The sequence below is a fragment of the Schistocerca nitens genome, chromosome 1 (assembly GCF_023898315.1).
Source record: "Schistocerca nitens isolate TAMUIC-IGC-003100 chromosome 1, iqSchNite1.1, whole genome shotgun sequence".
Taxonomy (NCBI): domain Eukaryota; kingdom Metazoa; phylum Arthropoda; class Insecta; order Orthoptera; family Acrididae; genus Schistocerca; species Schistocerca nitens.
Genome location: NC_064614.1, coordinates 784,699,108 through 784,723,499, shown reverse-complemented (window position 1 = coordinate 784,723,499; position 24,392 = coordinate 784,699,108).

Here is a 24,392-nt window from a genome sequence, read left to right as displayed (position 1 = left end):
TCGTGATTAATTTTCTGTGGTCGTCCCACATCAAATAACTCCGTACGCATACTGATAGATATGTTACGAATGTAATTGCTTCCAGTGTTTGTTCTGCAATTTTTTAATCATACAATGAAGGGTCTTCCTGTCTTTGTATTAGCAATACATTTTTTTATATTGAGAATCTGTTACCACTCCCTGCACGAAGCGTCGACCCTCTGCACGTCTTACTGCATTTCGCTACAGTTTTCTAGCGTCGCAGCTTCTCTGTGTACAACAGCATCATCCGCGTAATGCCTCATGGAGCTTCCGACGTAATCTGCTTCGTCATTTAATATTTACTATGAAAAGTAATGGTCCTATAACACTCTCCTGGAGCATGCCCAAAGTTAATTTTATACCCTAAGACTTCTCTCCATTTAGAATGAGAGCCTTTTTTTCTTCTGTTTGCTCGAAAGTCTTCAACCCAAACATTCCGCTGATCTAATATTCCATACAGTCGTATGTTTTTCATTAGGTGGCAGGTCGGAACTCCATCGAATGCATTCCAGACGTCAAGGTACTACAAGAAAATGTTTAGAAAATACAGTAGTGAAATAGCAGCCTCTCCATATTAATGTATTCTCGCAAGATTTATGAGGTATATTGCTGCTCATCTGTTAAATTATAAAGCTAGTTTCGATTATTTGAACATTTAAGTATTTCATAGTTTTACATGTTACTTTTAAACACGGTAAGAAAGCAGAGATACATGTCTTTTGTTCCCCCTGTCTGTCACCAACATACTACCTCCACAGGCGGTGTAAGCCGGGCGGCTATACTGCATAGTATTAATGAGAAGAGAGTAAAAGAGTAAAAGGGAAGACGACTGGAAGGGGATCGGAGAGAAGGAACAGTTTTTACAGCTTTGTAGGAGGGGGGGGGGGAGGGGCGGGGGTGGCGAGGGGGAAGAAACAGGAAACAAAATTTAATGGAATTTATTGTTATTTAATTTTTGTGTCCTGAAAAACGAGCATTCAAAAACTCAGTATTCAATAAGTCATTTGAAGCAATGACAATGTTTTCAACTAAATTTTTTCAGGTGCCTTCCTTTAGTAAGCAATTTTCTCGTACGTACCTAATCCAGTCTTCTACTACGACGTCAGCAATGTCTTCATCATGAAAATTCTTCACATCTTTCATTACGAATGTGCTATGATGAAAACTTTCGCTTCAGTTAGGCCTGTACATTTTCTGTCAGGTTTAACTGGTAGTGATAAGACCGTCGTGTTGTGTTCAGCCAATTGCGTCACTGGAATACAGTACGGAGGGCCTCGGGTCTTGTCGGATTTGTAGACCTTGGAGCCGCTACTTCTCATCAAGTTAGTTCTCAGCTGGCATCACGAGGCTAAGTGGACGCCAGTCAAGTGCTCCCACCAAGGGAAAATCCCTGGTGTTACCAGGAATTGAGCCCGAGCCCTCCGCATGCCAGGCGGCCATGCTGATTACACAGCTGTGGAACTGGACACGAATATAATAAACTATTGTTTAAATACATTCCGATTCATTCCTCAGTGTTAGTAACTGGATCTAAATATTAACCTTATACCTTTCATAAATCCATATTCAGGTGATTCTGTATGACAGAACAAAGACTCTTTCTTTTGCCAGTGGGCACTTTTAAACACCCATTGTCCCTCGAATCTTGTCAGATGTGCTTCCTAGCGAGATTGTAAATGTGCCAGGCCTCATCAAGATAAACAGTAACAAAGCGACGATGATTTTCTTTTGTGATGTTGTGCATTTTTCTCAGGAAAGTTGCCTTAGCTGTTACATTATCGGAGTTCACAATTAGAATGCCTCTTCCGTCGTTGCCTTTTCTGTGCCTGAATCCTACAGATTTCAGAATTCCACTTGAATGGCACGCCGTTATGAAAGCCATCGTGTTGTGTAAAACATCTGCCACATTTGCCTTGTGGGATAGCCCACTCTTCACTGTAGTAAAATTCCAATACAGTACGACTGAATAACGTGAATCTGGAAATCGTAAAAATGAGTGACAGTTCTTCTTCCAATAATATCTTTCCTCAGAGATTGGAACTTCTATCTTGGCTACAGGTTTCCATTCCCTGTGGTTGTGTAATGTTCGGAGTAAAATACCAAACGCCTTTGCTCTTGCAGTCTACGTCGATGATAAAATTTCGTCTCTTTTAACACTGTCTTTAAGGTCGTGAAGAAATTTCTATACTTCGTACATGAGTCCCTCTGTTTGTCTCAGAGTGTCTTTTAACTTGCAAGGGAACCTCCCCATCGCACCCCCCTCAGATTTAGTTATAAGTTGGCACAGTGGATAGGCCTTGAAAACCTTAACACTGATCGATCGAGAAAACAGGAAGAAGTTGTGTGGAACTATGAAAAAATAAGCAAAATATACAAACTGAGTAGTCCATGTGCAAGATATGCAATATCAAGGACAGCGTGAGCTCAGGAGCGCCGTGGTCCCGTGGTTAGCGTAACGAGCTGCGGAATAAAAGGTTCTTGGTTCAAGTCTTCCCTCGAGTGAAAAATTTAACTTCTTGTTTTCAGTTTATGTGACAAACTCTTATGTTTTCATCACTTTTTTGGGAGTGATTATCACATTCATAAGAAAACCTAAATCGGGCAAGGTAGAAGAATCATTTTACCCATTCGCCAAGTGTACTAGTTAGGTGGGTCGACAACATATTCCTGTCATGTGACGCACATGCTGTCACCAGTGTCGTATAGAATATATCAGACGTGTTTTCCTGTGGAGGAATCGGTTGACCTATGAGCTTGCGATCAAATGTTTTCGGTTCCCATTGGAGAGGCACGTCCTTTCGTCAACTAATCGCACGGTTTTGCGGTGCGGTCGCAAAATACAGACACTAAACTTATTACAGTAAACAGAGACGTCAATGAACGAACCGACAGATCATAACTTTGCGAAAATAAAGAAAGTAAAATTTTCAGTCGAGGGAAGATTTCAACCAAAGACATCTCGTTCCGCAGCTGCTCACGCTAACCACGGGACTACGGCGCTCCTGAGCTCAAACTCTCCTTAATATTGCATATCTTAAGCATAAACTACTCAGTATGTATATTTTCTTTATTTTTTCATAGTTCCACACAACTTCTTCCTATTTTCTCGATTGATCTGTGTTCAGTTTTTCAAGTCCTATCCACTGTGCCAACTTATAACTAAATCTGAGGGGGGTGCGATGGGGAGGTTCCCTTGTTAGTAATCTTAACTCGCAAGCAAGAATAACAGTAGTACACGATGGAATAGCTATAAAACGCCTTAGCGTAGGATCTGGGTGGAGTGGGGTTCGTGCTGGGGATCGTGCAGGTAGGGAGACAGTTTTACAAAGAATTTGCTAAACGTATAATATTCTTCTTGATAACGGAAAAATGATAATAACACTTTTCACCCAGTTCAGTTCATGGCGCCCGCATCTCGTGGTCGTGCGGTAGCGTTCTCGCTTCCCACGCCCGGGTTCCCGGGTTCGATTCCCGGCGGGGTCAGGGATTTTCTCTGCCTCGTGATGGCTGGGTGTTGTGTGCTGTCCTTAGGTTAGTTAGGTTTAAGTAGTTCTAAGTTCTAGGGGACTTATGACCACAGCAGTTGAGTCCCATAGTGCTCAGAGCCATTTGAACCATTTTCAGTTCATGGAGGCTGGGTTCAACGAGAGAATAAAAACATAGAATGCCTTTAATTCCATGAAAAAAAATTCGAATAGACTTCGCCGCAGCAGATAGAATCAGACCATCATAATTTACAATATGTGACCCCTAGCCACAGGGAGAAAAATAACAATCAGTTTAACTTCCTCAATTAACCGCAGGACAACCAACTAGAATACAACTCTCTGATTCAATTAAGGTTATTTACATTAGCACGTAACTAAATATAGATGTACCACCATCTCCATCCCCAACTGGTCACTAACGCAAAGCTACTATCAACCACCTAGAGGACAACCTAAGCCAATTTCTTAATGGATTTTTCTGTACAATATGACATACAAAACAGGTCACTCAGACAGGGTAAAATAGCAAGATAATTTTCAGCAAAACGGCTTAAACAAAATCGTTTACGTTCACAGAGTAATACTGACAAGATCACCTTCTGTACGACATCCATCACGCTCAAGGCGTATAAGTAACAAAATCAATATGGCCCTTGCTTTTAGAGAATTATCCACATGCTCACCTTGCCACCACACAGCCTCAACACACCACACTTTACTCATGAACCTTCAGCATGTAATATTACTTATCATCTGATACACTCAATGCACAGCCTAGACTCTTCACTGTACACTATGTTGCATCACTCGACTGACCAAAATATTACTGTCAGTCGCTAAAGCACCCAGATAGTGCTCCTCTTGTAATATGGTAGCCCCTGTCTGCATCCCCACAGGAATCGTTGTCCTTTCGCTACCACTCGATGACCTTCAGTGACGTCCTGTAGACGGCTCCTTGGTGTATCATCTTGGAGAGTGCTTCCTGTTCTTGGCTTTACACCAGGTGACTGCCTTTAACTGCTCTGAAGGCAATCATTGGACAGCACGCATGGCACCAGAAAGAGCCCCGTGGGCTGCTGCTCGCAGTCCAGGGCCTAATTTCTCTCTCAAGCTAACCCACTAGCCAATCCATTACTTCAGCTTGAGTGCTGGTCAGCTCAGGACCGCCTCTCCTCTCTCGCACTGCCCCATTCAGCCTCGGAGCGGCGTCACAAACGCTGCCGACCATCCTCCCAATCCAAGCACTAGCACGAGAACTGCAGTAATACAACTTGTAAGTAGGCTGTTTAGGTTTTTATGTTGGCAATGCCATGTAGTGTTGAGTATGAAAATCACTGACTGCGCTGTGTGCAGTCTGTGGCTGGTTGAAATCATTGTTGGAATATTCGCTTGTGTAGTGTTGGGCAGTTGGATGTGAACAGCGCGTAGCATTGTGCAGTTGGAGGTGAGCCGCCAACGGTGGTGGATGTGGGGAGAGAGATGCCAGAGTTTTGAGAACGGATGATCTGGACGTGTGTCCGTCGGAAAAAAGAAATTTGTTTAATTGGATGTCACAAAATTATTTGTATATATATTAAGACTTTTGAACGCTATTAAGGTAAATACATTGTTTGTTCTCTATCAAAATCTTTCATTTGCTAACTATATCAGTAGTTCGTGCCTTCAGTAGGTAGAAACTTTTATTTAGCTGGCAGTCTTGTCGCTCACTATATTGCAGTAGTTCGAGTAACGAAGATTTTTGTGAGGTAAGTGATTCATGAAAGGTATAGGTTATTGTTAGTCAGGACCATTCTTTTGTAGGGATTATTGAAAGTCAGATTGCGTTGCGCTAAAAATATTGTGTGTCAGTTTAGTGATTATCAGAATAAGTAAAGATAAAACTGTCTGAGCACGTTCAGTTTTACTCAGCTGTTTCTGGATCAGATAACGTAAGAGTTTTTCCAGCACTGTCATGCTTAATTTTTCAAAGAGGACGTTTCAGAAAGTGACTCACACAACGTGTCTCCAATCCCCCAGCGATATGGGTGACACACAGACTTATATTTCAGTTTAAACCCACATGAAAATACCAAGTACAACAAAAAATATACTGCTAGATCAGAATATGCCATGCCAACAAATAACCACTTCACGAAGTACATCACCAAAGATGATCCTGCTTTCCCTTTCTTATGATTTGGCAACACATTACGCCACGCAAAATCGTAAGGAAGCACGTGACCTGAAACCAGGCAAAATGGCTCAGAAAAACATCACCACGAAGTGTGGAACAAACCCTAACAAAACTGGCAACCTAGTAAAGTAGCTCTCAGTGCGCGACCTGGAAGACGCAGTTAACTCATCACTAATTAAAACTTCTATTGTAGTTCACCTCCAGTAACACAAGCAACACAAACCCTTTTTCCCTGTCATCAACTGTCAATACATCAACAATATCATTCACATACTGTGTGGTCCTGTCTAAAAACCCATACATTTGTCTCACGGAAGTGACACACCTCCTGGAACAGGTGTAGTAACTGAAGCTCAAGGATATTTGTCAATTTTTCCTTTGGTCTTTACGTCATACGTACACAAGGTCAGCATGTTAATTATTGGAATTGGCATTGTTGATGACAGAGGCTGACTGGATGCCCTTCCTGTCACCACCCCATTGCCCCTCAGTGGAATTTGTGTACTGCAACTATCTGCAACTAGTGTTATCCATGTGAAAGTGTGAAAACATTTGTTAATTATTTGTAAATCGTGTAACTGAGGCAGGACGTCGGTATCCCTTTCTCTCTGCACGTCTTCCTGCATTTCGTTACAGTTTTCTAGCGTCGCAGCTTCTCTGAATACTACAGCAACATCCGCGTAAAGCCTCATGGAGCTTCCGACGTAATCTGCTTTGTCATTTTATATTTACTGTGGAAAGTATAGGTCCTATAAAGCTGGATATGGGAAACCGCCTAAATACCACCTCAAGGCTAGCTGGCACGCTGGCCCTCATTGTTAATCTGCCAGACAGATTGAGGATGTGGGGCTGGCATGCCGTTCAAAATACCGGAACCAGCAAGCTATCATGTGACTGTCTGGATGGGTCATCAAGGATGACCAGTCAAGTACTGTTACTCTCACTAATCATGTTCTTGTGCTCTCCAGCTGTCATCTCCACAGGCTCACCCATGACCTGCTGAAGGTGCTGGGATAGCTGTGCCACTGTGCTCGCAGGGCCTCTCCCTACACCGCCATCTCATACGAGAGCTCCTTCTTGCACAGCCAACTCACGCCCCGCACATCCCTGGTAGCCATATCTGTGACAGCACGGGGGAAGGCAAGACACAGACCCTAATGCTACCTTGCTGCGCACCCCATGCCGGCTCAGCGCACAACCACACTCTGTTACCAACTGCTGTGTAAGATTTTGGTGGACTGCGGCTTGGGTTGTGGGTTGTGCAGTTGAGGTCTCCTTTTACAAAGAATCTATTGAGCATAGCCGCACGGAGTGGCCGCGCGGTTCCAGGCGCCATGTCATGGTTTGCGCGGCCCCTCCCGCCGGAGGTTCGAGTCCTCCCTCGGGCATAGGTGTGAGTGTTGTTCTTAGCATAAGTTAGTTTAAGTAGTATGTAAGTCTAGGGACCGATGACATCAGCAATTTGGTCCCTTAGGAATTCCAACTCATTTCAACAATTTTTATTCAGCATAAAGTATTCTTCTTGACAGCAGAGAAATGATAACAAAATTTATAGTGCAATTTAGTTGTTGGAGGCAGGGCTCAACACGAGAATAGCAACATAAAATATATGTAACACAAGGTCTTCTCACGAGATTTCAATTACAAACTTTCTCCTCTGAATGCGAAAATATTTTGTTGACGCCGACCTACACGGAAAGAAACGATCATCATAATAAAATAAGGGAAACAAGAGCTCACACAGAAAGATATAGGTGTTCGTTTTTTCCGCGCACTGTTTGAGATCGGAATAACAGAGAATTATTGTGAAAGTGGTTCGATGAACCTTCCGCTAGGCACTGAGTGTGATTTTTAGAGTATCCATGTAGATTTAGATGGAAACAAATCAAACAAACTTCACTCCAGAATATAGAATTTGGCCAAGAATACTTTACAATAACTTTTTACAGTATATGGCCCCTGGCCACTAGCAGAAAAAAATACAATTTAACTACTGCAATTAACAACAGGAAAACCAACTAGTAGATTACTTTCTGGTTTAATTAAGGCTGTTTACATTAGCACTCAATTTGGTATAGATCTATACCCAATTCGTTAAAGTAAAGCTGCTATCAATCATCTCTAGGATACCTGCGCAAAATTTTAACACACTCTCCTGTACAATTTGACATACAAAATAGATCACTGAGACAGGATAAAATAACAAGATAATTTTCAGTATATTGGCGTAAAACAATCAATCATGCTCTCAGTGTAATAATAACAAGACCACAACCTGTACATCGGTACATACAAAATCAATTATGCTCACAGCACACACACACACACACACACACACACACACACACACACACACACACACACACACACACACAATCAATATGATTCTCACTTTTAGAGAAATATCTGGATGCCCAGCACACCACCACACAACAATCACAAAATGCTGTGTGTAACCCGGGACCTCCCATATGTACTATTACTGATCACCTAACACACACAGTGCATAGCCCGTACCCTTCACAATAATAATATTGCATCAATCAACCGACTGAAATAGTGATGTCAGTCACTAAAGCACCCAGCCAATGCTCCTCTTGTAATCTCGAAAACCCTGCCTGCGTCTTCGCTGGAATCGGTCTCCTCTCGCCAAGGATAGACAGCAAGAATCCTACTAGGTTTCTTGTGTGCACAATGGTCTCCTTGGCGTACGAGCGTGGAGAGGAGTTCCTTTTCATGGCTCTCCACCAACTGACTGCCTCCATCTGTTTACTGCGCAACTTGTGAACTACATGGACAGCCGTGCTTAATGTACAGTCATGCTCAAAAGTATCCGAACGACCTGAATTGCATTTCGCCTGACTCTCATGCAACCCACATAACGCAGCTGTCTAGCAGGTCCTCTGATCGCTCCTTGGTACAGTCGTTTGACTATTGAAAATGGTACCAAGTCACCACTAGAAAACACAGCTCTGTATCGCAATAACTCAAGATGTAATGTAATACCACGATACTAGAAATATCAGGGAACACCTTATCACAGATAAGACTGTGCTTAAGGCTTGCAAACTCACATTTTATTGCTATAAATGATATACCTGAAATGTTACCACTCTCATTATTACGTCAGATAGGCAATGCACGTAGTAAGTTTGTCGTATTCATGATTTCCTCTTCAAAGTAACATACCGTACTTGTTATTTAACACAAAATGACATTAAAAATTTAAGTTATTCACGAGCAGCTAGTTGAGAATATGTATGACCTTCAAATGACACGACGAACCGTCTCGTTCTGCATATGGATTCAAACCCAGGTCATGAAGACTAAGATTTCGTGACTGACGGCAACTAACAGTCATTCCTAACTAGGAACACAGATAGTGATATGCCTCGCATTTAGACAGTATCATTTAGCAAATATCAACTTTAAATTACATACTGTCAACATTTTTAACGGACGCGAATTCCTACCTAGTACGTATTGTCCCTGTTAACGAACTACGAGAGATGTTAAATATTGCTTCTTCACAAGTAACTTACTTGAAATGCCGTGAGGTAAAGCTTTGTGTTGGACAGGGATTCGAACCCAGAACCTAATCGGATTGTTATCGAAGCACAATCAAGTGTGACATGTCGGATTTTCTCGGCAGTAGCTAGATGTTTTAACTGCAATGACGAGACGAAACATTACTTTTTTCCTTCCCAGGACTCCAACCCGGCACCTATCGCTATTATATTCTGGAGAAAACGAACGTTAAATATGCTTTTGTTACACCAGCAGCGACATGTGAGCATTTCTGGGCTAGAAATAATATGACGAAGAGTTCAGTGCTGACTGGGAATCGAACTCCACACATATCGTTGTTGCCTGCACACAAAGAGACGTCAGCTACCGAATTTTTCTCCACCAGCAGCTCGGAATAACATCCTTGAACTTACAGTGATCTCTCAAATAGTTCTGTGTCTCACTGGGAGTCAAAAACGTCAGATATCGTTGGAGTTGACAACGAATGAAAGTGCATTAAAAATCAAAATTATTATCCACCAGCAGATAGGTGTTCTCATGCAAGAGCTTGATTATACATAATGAAAACTTAAGTGCCAGACCAGGATTCGAACCCATTCATGCGCAATATGTGGTGATGTTGAGAAATCTGCAATTTGGAACAAACAACAAATTGTAGTCGAGCTGTATTGTCACGAAGGGATCAAATTCCGCGTTAAGGACGGTCTGAGTTCCATTCCCAGTTCAGAACCAATTTTATCGACACACAGAAGCTCAAATAAAAGATGGAATATGTGTCCTGTGATCCTACATAGCGTTTGTTTCGTCACTAGAAATAAATGACTAGTATAAGAAAGGTTACTGGTGATAGAGTTCCCACATTTCACCACTCTTGACTTTATTGTAGTTCAACCTAACGTCTAATTGGTAGAGAAGGAATACCATGTTTAATGTGAATTTCAGAGCACAATGCCATTATACCTTCTTCACTTGGCGTAGCCAGAAGAGAATAGAATCTGACCCTCCCTATTAAAAATCATTGGAAGAAGTTAGAATCGAACCCAGACCATAGTCATAGGAACCTATATCATCAATCCAACAGACCACCATATCCTTTTCTCTGAGACCCATTTTCCTATCATAACACCAATGCGGCACACTCGATGAGAATTCTGACACACAGGTTTCGTGTAGTGGTTCGCAGCATGTTCAGTACATTCATTTACTTGGTTGTCCGATTCGCCATGAACTAGCTGCCTCGGCTACCCAGTGCACACATTCGATTCTATTTTGTAATCACCGAAATAAAATCACGAAACTGCCACCTACACATAACTGCCAACAGTGTAGAATGCAGAAATTTAAATAGGAAGTGTTCCTTCCCATTTGGGTTAGTCTATTGGGCTATCTGTTTGCTGAAAACGTCGTGCAGTGCAGAAGAAAAGCTGTAACTGTCTGTCCCTCAAAAGTCTAGATCCGGCCATATGCATTATCAAACAGTACTTTGGAATGCGAAAGTTGTGGAGAAACTCATCTTTACTCCATGAAGTGCTGTAGCTACATGACAACTTGTAGCGTAATGGTAAGTGTCGCGCACCGTAAATAATGCGTAATGAGTTCTATTACATTCGCTGCTGCATCTTTTAAAACGCAATTCTGCTGTCTGCTGTAGTTATCAATTTAATGGTACTTTGAACATAAGTCTCTTCACTGCTCAACCTAAAATAGTCCCATGTGGAAAAAGGGCTAACTTTCTGCGACATTTTGTTCTTTTCAGGTTTAATAGATGGCCAGGCGGCAGATGCTCCTTGAAGCTTTTGTATTATGTGTGGGGAGACCGCATCGTGCCAAAATAGTCAGAAAAGTATTAGCTGTCGTCTGGTAGTGGCATTTTATTCTTCTTCAAACCTTGTTTGACAGCTTTAACCCAGAACAAGTTTTCTACATGCATGTAATCAATAAACTGCATGTGCATTGTCAGACTGTTATAGATAACATCAGAGAATTCGCATATATCGTTGACGATTAATTTCTCTCTCATGTTTAGTATTGTTTTAACAACACTAAAAGAAACCTTACGAAAACTGTGCACTGTATTATAAGAAATGAAATAAAACTACCCACGATAACCTTACGACGAAAGTCTGTTTTAATAAAACTGAGTATCTGTACACAAGCGTGTCTCTATCAGCACGAATTAGTAAAATACTACTCACTTAGATTTCGATTGGGTCTGTGTTTAATTGGTATGCTGTGTCATACTCAACAGGTATGCAAATATGGCATTTCATGAATGAAGTTACGTATTCCTAGAAACCCAAGATTTTCTTGTCAGCAGCGGAAAGAGGCGTTACCTGTTGTGCAGCATTGTAATTTTCACCATTTCACTATGAGCTGAAAGTATTTTCTTGCGATTTCCTTATCGATGTTTGTTCTGACTGCTTGTAACTCTTTCACAGAGGGGAAAAGAAAACGTTGCAGGCTGCGATATTGGAACCGCGAACCATAACAGACGCTTTTTCACAGGTCAGTACGTATCCACACAGCTGGCGAAGGTGTATGTGTTGTGCCTTCCTGTTACGAGGCCAATAGTCGCTAGAACTCGTAAACCGCTAATTAAAGGACGATATTAGTTGCGGTTTCCACGTGCAACGACTTTCCTGGGCTGAAAACCGTAAATTTACAGTCTTTTCGTACGCCTCAAGCGATAATACCTCAGATTATTCAATGGAAATGAGAGGAAAAATCAAGTGAACTTTGAGGCTTAATTCCATGCACACCAGGAAGTAACTTGTCGATCACAGAGTTGCCAAATATACCTTGCCTTGTTGCCAAATCTCAGTTACAGTACCAGCAGGAAGAAGACGAACAGATGTCATCCTACAGCGGGCTGGGAACTGACCATAGCTGGCGTCTGAAAGACGCAGCTGCTACGGTTTGGAATACGTAATGCGTCTGATTCGAATTTTTGTAACTAGGTTGAGGGAGTGGAGCGTAATTACTAATAATACCCAGAACTGATTGCAAACTAAGAAACATAAATCAGTAACTCTTATAGTTGTTTTTATATTTATTTCGTAACTGTACTCAATACTAAGAAACTCATTCACGGACGTTTTCGTGCCTCGCCGATAGTTGAGCACACTAAACAAATAAAAATAAAAAAAGAATGTGTGTGTGTGTGTGTGTGCGTGTGTGTGTGTGTGAGAGAGAGAGAGAGAGAGAGAGAGAGAGAGAGAGATAAAAATAAAAGAGAATGAGAGAGAAGGTAATAAATTGTTGTAAAAAAATTGAATACCGGTATGTAAAGAAACCTTTGATTAAAATGACACGTTCAACATCATTACGAAATGTTGTATACATGATCTATGGAACAAGTATTAATGTAATCTAATCTAATCATATCATATTGCTGACTAGCCGTGAAGAGTCATGAATTACCGAAATTTTCGCCAATATCAGTAACCAAATCTAAACTTGAAAATAAAAGACGACAGTTTTTGTAATAAACCGGGACTCCTATCAAAATCCTTTCATCCCTGTTAACTAACCACGGAATATGTCTGATATACCTCTCTTCAGAAGTAACAAAGTGTGTATGCATTTAAAGATGAAGCGCATGATGTGAAGTTCTGTGACAGAGATACGAACCCAACACGTAATAGGATTGTTAACTAAGTAAAATCAAACGTTACTTATCGGTTTTTCATACCAGGTGCTAGGTGTTAGAATCTAAAATAAGGATATAAATTTTTGTGCCTGAGCGACAATCGAACGTGATGTTTATTGCGGATTCTGGATTATAACGTCTTTCTCTTGAGGTTACCAGAGGTAAAGTAAATCTGTTTGTGCCTCTTAAAAGTAAATGCCTGAACCTACGCATTGCACTTGTGATTGTTCGTTCCACCAGACCATTGTGGCCACATTTGCCAGCCCCGGGAGTGTGTTGTATCGGATGATGTGCTGAACTTACAAAATTAGTCACGGTAGAAAACATGCGAGTCTATTAAGTGGTTAAGTAAAAGCAAGCTTCTGAAGCGGAGATTATGCTATTTTCACGTCTGCAGGATGTAAAGACTCTTCTAGGCATCATAGCCTCCATCTGAAGCCATTTTAAAATTTTCACTAATTCAGGAAATTTCTTAGTTCGAGAAAATCTACTGTGATGTGTGAAGTTACGGATAATTTGATTATTACCGTCATTATTACTATCATTTTCTTCATACCGCCGCTGGAACCCATGCCTTTTGGTGATTATAGAAGTAGTTGCTCAAGAACAGGTTCTTTCCCTGTCTACGGGATCCTTTTCATGTTAATATCAAACATCAGCAAATACTTGTAGATTACATTAAAACTAAAGTAATTGATGAAGACGTTACTTGATAACAAAAACGCGCTGCCTTTCTTCATTTACGTGCGCCTAGAAATGGCTGTCGAATATTGCCAAACCAAAAGCCAAGGTATCTTACTGCCTTCCGATATACGTTTCTGTCAGTTCTTCCATGTGATTTGGTCGACGTGACCTGTTTTAAGTTGTGTTCGACAGAGAATGTTTTAGGCAATCAATTGTTTTCCTTTGCAATAAACAGAAAGATTTTCATTCTAAGCTATCCAAGTTCAAAATTTTCACAATATTAGTTCAAATTTAATACTAGCTTCTATAATGTAGGAAAGTATTTCACAGTTGCAAAACCCGCGTCCGACTCATTGTCCTTGCACTTAAGTTGCTGACCATAAATTATAGCTCAGAGTGACACCAGTTTAAGTAACCTAATGTAGCGAAGACTGCTTGCCAGTGCTCTTTCTGACCAGAAAATATGCAATTCACTCATTTTGCTTCATAAGTACACTGTAATTTCTGTGTGTGTGGTGCTCTCTCTTCCACTTCTGTAAACAATATGCCGACCTAAACTGGCCCTTTGTCATTACAGGCCCTGGGTGGTGCAACACCATACTGACAACAGTAATGTGCTTATAATGACAACCTCATTGTTCGTTTCACCTGATTTTGTAATCATTTAAATAAAACATCGTGCCCTTCCAATGGGAGACATTTCGTCCCCCTTTTCCTTCTGTGAAATTTGTCAGTAAGCTTTTTGCCTTCCAGCCAGCAAAATGCGGCAGAGTACGGCTGGTAAGCGATTCACAAACCACGATTTAGTGCCGTTAAGACGATTTCTTTCAACACTGGCGTAGCTGAAGGAATTTAGTTTCTTCTTGAATCGTCTTATATAGCAACGTTTACAGATATCTCAAATAGGAAAAGCTCTTTATCCAGGTACGAAGGTTGTTAAACAAACTTCCCACAGTTTGTTTCAGGTTGATCTTTTCGTCTGATAGCACTGCTTAAGTATTTTGTCTAAGAGGTATCACAAAGTTTCTGTAGCTGTGGGTAACATTGGTTGAAAACTAGTTTAACACCAATGGGTACAGTACTGCTAAATATCCAAAATGATTATCAATCTAAGACTGAGTTCATTCACAAACTGAGGCGTATTTATAATATTGAAGCTAGACTGCGTATCCTTGTCTTCCTTGAGTGGGCATTGGAAGGCATTTACACAGACGTATACAATACTATGAATACTTCGAACGCTATAGTTAATTTTTGCTCTCATAAACTAGTTTTTTTTTAATTATTCTGGTTCTTGAGGGTGCAATATGTGTTGTAGATACAGTCTTAGAGAAAAAAACTGACTGCCGAGTCCTTCACGTAAAGTGTACTATGCATCGTGCTCCCCTCTGAATTCTATGTTCGGCAATATGCTCGATCTGGCAACATTGTAGACTGCTACATTTCCCGGAGGAACCCTTGGCAGCAGTCAGAGGACATCACTTTTGTCTACACTCATAGTATTGCGGTTTCAAGCGAGACTAGCTAATATAACGTCTGGTAACTAAAAGCACACGTCGGCCAAGTTTTTATCGCCCCTTTCCTCTTGGTGCTGAAGCTACGAGTATAATTCAAGCGAATCTACAATATATTTCGCTTTCTGTCACATTAGTAATAATATTTTGGTTCAACAATATTTTAGCGATAGATTTCTTGCTCGACCATCTGCCTCTGAACACAGTATGCGTCTAAGTTCGTTGTGCCCGTTTGCTGCCTACCGGCAGGGGCTGAGGCACTGTGCTGCCTCACCTTCTGCCGACAACGTCTGCTACACTCCTCATTCTAGACGATGTGAAATGTTTTAATGTTGTTGATTGGTGACCCATAAAATATGTCTACGATTTGTGTTTCACACTAGATAGCAATGGAGGCACAAAACCGTTTTTATTTGATGAGTATTTTATTACACCAGTATGCAATACATCAATGTGGCACAGAATTAATTTCATGTTTCTGATCCAGTGCACTATGATTAAAGTGACACATCCTGTTCTCTTTCCTTTCACAGGAGATTCTTCGAATAATTTATTTTTGTCGTGGATTCATATGTGTCAGTCAAGGCACAGAGAGTAAATGCAATGTAATGTGTTTAATTTCTTTCTTTGATTCCCTATGGTAAATGGATGCAAAACATTGTGTCAGTACCTTTCAGGACCTGCTCTATAGCTACTTAGGTAAATTGCTTGTTTTGAGGTCCATACATTTAATAATCGAGAGGTGAACGCTGTTCAGAAGTGATATTTAAAATATTCAATTTGATTTAAGGCGAAAAAATTGCCCAGAGAAAAAGTAAGTTGCTAGAGCCGATGTTAGCAAATGTCTGCATAATTGCTACTGTGGAAATTTAGCATAGAGCCCCTGTAGTAACCAAGAGGTTCCTTTCCTTCATACTTATCACCCTGGCATGTGAGTCTTAAGTGAAGAACAGTATCGAATTTCGTATTGTTGACGGTCGATTCGAATTTCTTCAGAGACGCTCGTATTGTGAAGCAGCTTGGCAGTCAGAAAGCCGAGATCTATGACCAGTAACACAACTTACTGTGTCGAGCTACCAAGAGGATTTGATGTGTAAGGGTTTTGTTCTGATTTCCTTACAAGATTTTTTCTGGAAATTCGCAGCCCCATAAAATAAATCAGAAAAAAAGCTCGCACATGCTCCCCCTACCACAGTTAAAACTGACTACTCCTTGAACTGTTGTGCCACGAGATATGGGCGGTACCACGGGGCTACGGACACACTGCTGCCAGCACGCCACTCTCATCATGGTATTGGTCGCTCAGCTTCATAATGCATCGTGAAAGATAATAAAAGTTGCCACTTATGTGAAGAATAGCATTTCTTTAGCCAATAAGTTGAATTTTCTGTCTCACTGTCTTAGATTGCATGAGGATTACATAGCACGAGTCATTCAAATGGAAAGGGAAATCAAGTAAATTTAGCGAGTCAGTTCAGTACCATACGTGGAAGTGATTGCACTGTCACAGTGTTGCCAAATGTTTGTGACGATGTTGCCAATTCTCAGCTGTGCTAGGAGTAGCTCTGTAGCGTTATGGGAGGAGAATCTTGTGCTCGTGTCATAGAAGGATACGGAGAGGAGGCACGGGATTTGGTTAATATGCAGCGTTTTCTCCTGCCAGTTGTGTGAAACATTCAGGTGTGTAATCTTCCATCACGATTACAGTTTCCCTCAAAATATATACGAACAAAACACTTACCTTGTTACTTTGTGACAAAAGACTATTTCAGCACAATAAAAAGTCTTTGGAAATCAACTTTGCGCACCTGTCACGAAAAGTAAAAAATGCTTCAAATGGCTCTGAGCACTATGGGACTTAACTTCTGAGGTCATCAGTCCCCTAGAACTTAGAACTACTTAAACCTAACTAACCTAAGGACATCACACACATCTATGCCCGAAGCAGGATTCGAACCTGAGCCCGTAGTGGTCGCGCAGCTCCAGACTGTAGCGCCTAGAACCGCTCGGCCATCCAGCCGGCACGAAAAGTATGATAACAAACACTTTGCACCTCGAAATCAATTGCATCTGTGTGCAGTCTTGTGATCATACAAATTGAACTTCATTAATTGCACTAGAATGTAGGAAAATTTTAGTGTGAACGGAAGCTGTAAGAAACACAGTTAACTAATTATTCTGTACCACGTAATAATCAATTCATTTGAAAATTCAGAAGAGAAGAAACTAAAAACTATGCGCATTAAAACAGAAACTTAAGTGCACTTGCAGGCACTGTGCAGATCTGCGCTTTTTCATCTTCAGATCTATACAAATAATGTATACTTATCAGCGCATTCATTGCTTTCGTTATGTTTCCCTCTTGTTTAGTCTTCTAGTGATGAACTGGATCCACACCCATGATTCTGATTGTTTCTTTGTATCCTTCCATCTACTATCTTTTTGTGTTATTGTTCGGTGTTCACAAAGCAAAATATTGTGCTTGCTCCCACGAGGTATTAAAACGAGGTCGCAAGAAGGCTAACGAATTATAATCAAAATACAGTGAGACGCCAATTTGTCTGTCGTCATGGTGTTAAGTCGACCGAAATAGTCGGGTGTTATTGCCTGCATCACCGGCATCCCGTTGTCGTCTTTTCATATTACCCTGAAGACAAGACGCCGAGATAAATGTGTATATTCTCCGTGACGAAACATCCTGATCCACTCGTTACGTGCATCGGTAGCAATGAGTGATAGGAAAGCTGTTGTGAGGTGACGAATAACAATAAAAATGGTAGTAATAACAAATCAGTAATCAAGGATGTTTACTGCATTACAACGATTAAAAAAATAACCAAGAAATGCTGAGTGTTTAATTGGCCAACTGCATACGTGTTCTTACCACTTTGTTACTGAATTCTGTTCTGGTTACTTGCAGAGAGAAAAGAAAGAACCCTGTAGCCATACATATCGCTAGTACAACGAGATATTACCTATCAACTATCCCTGCTTTACATCACGAGACGAACATGGCGTCACCGAACTGATATTTAAACACTTTTCTGTTTTCTCTCTCTGTCTCTCTCTCTCGTTTTACTTTTATATTTATTTTTTGATCGAAGTATCGAGAAGCGCGGATAATAAGCAAGTAGGCATATAACCTGTTTACAGTTATTTTCATTGAGATACATAATGCCAAAATACACCTTTTAAGTGTATAATTGCTTAATTCTAGTTATTGACAGTCTATGCGTGAGCTTGCTCGCATTCAGTGGGGTGAAATCTATCACGGAAGCACGCAAAATACAAATATTTCTTTCGCCATGCGCAACACACAAACGAAATCTCGCTGCACTGACGTGTTGTCCGATATATTGCACGGAAAACATATCTGATTCATGTTGCTAAATACAGCTCTATCAGATATCAATTTGGATGCGTACAGGGTGTATAAAAGTATATCTTGAAATACGCAGAAAGTCACATAGAGGTATTCGACTGAAACATAGCCATGACCAAGATTATAACTGGAGACGACAGCATCGTCGTCTACCACCTTGACAACTTGAACAATGACAGTGCTCGGCCGGTTACTTACGTTTACTAGTATCAAAGCTACAGCATGAAAGCACAAAAATGTTAATAACCCGAAGATCATTAACTTTGGAAGCCATACAATGTAAAGTAGCCATCAGTCAGAAGAGTGGTTTGAACACCACAGGCACGGTCTTGTTGGAGGTCGTATGCCGTTGCTTTCCTCCAACCTTTCAGTTGACTTTCCTAGGGGAACCTACGTTTAACGTGGCTTTCGGAGCACAGTGACACTTGGCATTTTTCACATCATCAAACACTGTCCGAGGGGAAATTTGCGCGAAATGGCACCTAAAATGGCCTGACGAGGGATTGAACCTGAGACGTTCACAGGCGTAGTCTTGCTCTTTATCACTTTGCCACCATGCAGCTACAACTGTGGTTTCTGCTTGGCATTAAAATTAAGGATCTCTCATTTGTGCCTGCGTTGACACTTGCTTGTCTCTTAGGAGACCTTACTTTTGGGATTACCCTCGTATACGTATGGTAAACGCCTTCCGATGCCCACTCAAGGAAGACAACGATACACAGTCTAACTTCAATATTATAAATGCGCCTCAGTTTGTGGATGAACTCAGACTTAGATTGATAATCATTTTGAATATTTAGCAGTACTGTACCCATTGGTGTTAAACTAGTTTTCAACCAATGTTACCCACAGCTACAGAAACTTTGTGATACCTCTTAGACAAAATACTTACGCAGTGCTATCAGACGAAAACATCAACCTGACACAAACTGTGGGAAGTTTATTTTCCAACCTTCGTACCTGGATAAAGAGCTTTTCCTATATGAGATATCTGTGAACGTTGCTGTATAAGACGATTCAAGAAGAAACTAAATTCCTTCAGCTACGCCAATGTTGAAAGAGATCATCTTAACGGCACTAAATCGTGTTTTGTGAATCGTTTACCGGCCGTACTCTGCCGCATTTTGCTGGCTGGAAGGCAAAAAGCTTACTGACAAATTTCACAGAAGGAAAAGGGGGACGAAATCTCTCCCACTGGAAGGTATTGATGTTTTATTTAAATGATTAAAAAATCAGGTAAAACGAACAGCGAGTTTGTCAGTATAAGCACATTACTGTTGTCAGTATAATGTTGCTCCGCCCAGGGCATGTAATGGTAAAGGGGCAGTTTAGGTCAGTTATATTGTATACAGAAGTAGAAGAGAGAGCACACTAAACTCTACAATCCGTATGCATTGCATACACACAGAAATTACTGTTACAGAGTACTTATGGAGCCCAATGAGTGAATTCCATATTTTCCGGTGAGAAAGAGCACTGGCAAACAGTCTTCGCTACATTAGGTTACTTAAACTGGTGTCACTCTGAGCTATAATTTATGGTCAGCGACTAAGTGTAAGGACAATGAGTCGGACGCGGGTTTGCAACTGTGAAATACTTTCCTACATTATAGAAGCTAGTATTAAATTTGAACTAATATTGCGAAAATTTTGAACTAGGATAGCTTAGAATGAAAATCTTTCTGTTTATTGCAAAGGAAAACAATTGATTGCCTAAAACATTCTCTGTCGTACACAACTTAAAACAGGTCACGTCGACCAAATCACATGGAAGAACTGACAGAAACGTATATCGGAAGGCAGTAAGATCCCTTGGCTTTTGGTTTGGCAATATTCGACAGCCATTTCTAGGCGCACGTAAATGAAGAAAGAAATGCTTCTACATAACCACTTAATAGACTCGTATGTTTTCTACCGTGACTAATTTTGTAAGGTCAGCACATCATCCGTTACAGCACACTCCTGGGGCTGGGAAATGTGGCCACAATGGTCTGGTGGAACGAACTATCACAAGTGCAATGCGTGGGTTCAGGCATTTACTTTTAAGAGGCACAAACAGATTTACTTTACCTCTGGTAACCTCAAGAGAAAGACGTTATAATCCAGAATCCGCATTAAACATCACGTTCCTTCATTCCCAACTGGACAAAGCCGCTTTACTTTGGGAAATGATATAGGCGGCGGTCATGGTAAACAGAATTATGTCGCCAGTAAACTTACTTAGACTAGAAAATAATTTTTTTGTTGTTGAACGGATAGCCATTTAAAGAAACAGGGCTCCCATTTTACTTGTACTTGATTGAACTAGACACGTTGAAAAATTTGGTGCTGGACTGTGATTCGAATTTGTATCTTCTCTTTCGAGGATCTGAATCTCTCGGAACAGTATAGTTCAATCATTTCGTTCCTTTTTCCAAGACTGCTATTTCTGGTCAAACACGCAGTCATCTTACTGTTGGTGAGTAAGCAATTGATACTGAAGCTATATTCGTGGATGATATAGAAGAACGATAGGAGTGCGGTTCGATTGTCGCTCAGGCACAAAAGTTTATATCCTTATTTTAGATTCAGACACCTAGCAGCTGGTATGAAAAACGGATAAGTAACATTTGATTTTACTTAGTTAACAATCCTATTACGTGTTGGGTTCGTATCTCTGTCACAGAACTTCACATCATGCGCTTCATCTTTAAATGCATACACACTTCGTTACTTCTGAATGGAGGTATATTAGACATGTTCCGTGGTTAGTTAACAGGGATGAAAGGGTTTTGATAGGAGTCCCGGTTTATTACAAAAACTGTCGTCTTTTATTTTCAAGTTTAGATTTGGTTACTGATATTGGCGAAAATTTCGGTAATCCATGACTCTTCACGGCTAGTCAGCAATATGATATGATTAGATTAGATTACATTAATACTTGTTCCATAGATCATGTATACAACATTTCGTAATGATGTTGAACGTGTCATTTTAATCAAAGGTTTCTTTACATACCGGTATTCAATTTTTTTACAACAATTTATTACCTTCTCTCTCATTCTCTTTTATTTTTATCTCTCTCTCTCTCTCTCTCTCTCTCTCTCTCTCTCTCTCTCACACACACACACACACACACACACACACACATTCTTTTTTTATTTTTATTTGTTTAGTGTGCTCAACTATCGGCGAGGCACGAAAACGTCCGTGAATGAGTTTCTTAGTATTGAGTACAGTTACGAAATAAATATAAAAACAACTATGAGAGTTACTGATTTATGTTTCTTAGTTTGCAATCAGTTCTGGGTATTATTAGTAATTACGCTCCACTCCCTCAACCTAGTTACAAAAATTCGAATCAGACGCATTACGTATTCCAAACCGTAGCAGCTGCGTCTTTCAGACGCCAGCTATGGTCAGTTCCCAGCCCGCTGTAGGATGACATCGGTTCGTCTTCTTCCTGCTGGTACTGTAACTGAGATTTGGCAACAAGGCAAGGTATATTTGGCAACTCTGTGATCGACAAGTTACTTCCTGGTGTGCATGGAATTAAGCCTCAAAGTTCACTTGATTTTTCCTCTCATTTCCATTGAATAATCTGAGGTATTATCGCTTGAGGCGTACGAAAAGACTGTAAATTTACGGTTTTCAGCCCAGGAAAGTCGTTGCACGTGGAAACCGCAACTAATATCGTCCTTTAATTAGCGGTTTACGAGTTCTAGCGACTATTGGCCTCGTAACAGGAAGGCACAACACATACACCTTCGCCAGCTGTGTGGATACGTACTGACCTGTGAAAAAGCGTCTGTTATGGTTCGCGGTTCCAATATCGCAGCCTGCAACGTTTTCTTTTCCCCTCTGTGAAAGAGTTACAAGCAGTCAGAACAAACATCGATAAGGAAATCGCAAGAAAATACTTTCAGCTCATAGTGAAATGGTGAAAATTACAATGCTGCACAACAGGTAACGCCTCTTTCCGCTGCTGACAAGAAAATCTTGGGTTTCTAGGAATACGTAACTTCATTCATGAAATGCCACATTTGCATACCTGTTGAGTATGACACAGCATACCAATTAAACACAGACCCAATCGAAATCTAAGTGAGTAGTATTTTACTAATTCGTGCTGATAGAGACACGCTTGTGTACAGATACTCAGTTTTATTAAAACAGACTTTCGTCGTAAGGTTATCGTGGGTAGTTTTATTTCATTTCTTATAATACAGTGCACAGTTTTCGTAAGGTTTCTTTTAGTGTTGTTAAAACAATACTAAACATGAGAGAGAAATTAATCGTCAACGATATATGCGAATTCTCTGATGTTATCTATAACAGTCTGACAATGCACATGCAGTTTATTGATTACATGCATGTAGAAAACTTGTTCTGGGTTAAAGCTGTCAAACAAGGTTTGAAGAAGAATAAAATGCCACTACCAGACGACAGCTAATACTTTTCTGACTATTTTGGCACGATGCGGTCTCCCCACACATAATACAAAAGCTTCGAGGAGCATCTGCCGCCTGGCCATCTATTAAACCTGAAAAGAACAAAATGTCGCAGAAAGTTAGCCCTTTTTCCACATGGGACTATTTTAGGTTGAGCAGTGAAGAGACTTATGTTCAAAGTACCATTAAATTGATAACTACAGCAGACAGCAGAATTGCGTTTTAAAAGATGCAGCAGCGAATGTAATAGAACTCATTACGCATTATTTACGGTGCGCGACACTTACCATTACGCTACAAGTTGTCATGTAGCTACAGCACTTCATGGAGTAAAGATGAGTTTCTCCACAACTTTCGCATTCCAAAGTACTGTTTGATAATGCATATGGCCGGATCTAGACTTTTGAGGGACAGACAGTTACAGCTTTTCTTTTGCACTGCACGACGTTTTCAGCAAACAGATAGCCCAATAGACTAACCCAAATGGGAAGGAACACTTCCTATTTAAATTTCTGCATTCTACACTGTTGGCAGTTATGTGTAGGTGGCAGTTTCGTGATTTTATTTCAGTGATTACAAAATAGAATCGAATGTGTGCACTGGGTAGCCGAGGCAGCTAGTTCATGGCGATTCGGACAACCAAGTAAATGAATGTACTGAACATGCTGCAAACCACTACACGAAACCTGTGTGTCAGAATTCTCATCGAGTGTGCCGCATTGGTGTTATGATAGGAAAATGGGTCTCAGAGAAAAGGATATGGTGGTCTGTTGGATTGATGATATAGGTTCCTATGACTATGGTCTGGGTTCGATTCTAACTTCTTCCAATGATTTTTAATAGGGAGGGTCAGATTCTATTCTCTTCTGGCTACGCCAAGTGAAGAAGGTATAATGGCATTGTGCTCTGAAATTCACATTAAACATGGTATTCCTTCTCTACCAATTAGACGTTAGGTTGAACTACAATAAAGTCAAGAGTGGTGAAATGTGGGAACTCTATCACCAGTAACCTTTCTTATACTAGTCATTTATTTCTAGTGACGAAACAAACGCTATGTAGGATCACAGGACACATATTCCATCTTTTATTTGAGCTTCTGTGTGTCGATAAAATTGGTTCTGAACTGGGAATGGAACTCAGACCGTCCTTAACGCGGAATTTGATCCCTTCGTGACAATACAGCTCGACTACAATTTGTTGTTTGTTCCAAATTGCAGATTTCTCAACATCACCACATATTGCGCATGAATGGGTTCGAATCCTGGTCTGGCACTTAAGTTTTCATTATGTATAATCAAGCTCTTGCATGAGAACACCTATCTGCTGGTGGATAATAATTTTGATTTTTAATGCACTTTCATTCGATGTCAACTCCAACGATATCTGACGTTTTTGACTCCCAGTGAGACACAGAACTATTTGAGAGATCACTGTAAGTTCAAGGATGTTATTCCGAGCTGCTGGTGGAGAAAAATTCGGTAGCTGACGTCTCTTTGTGTGCAGGCAACAACGATATGTGTG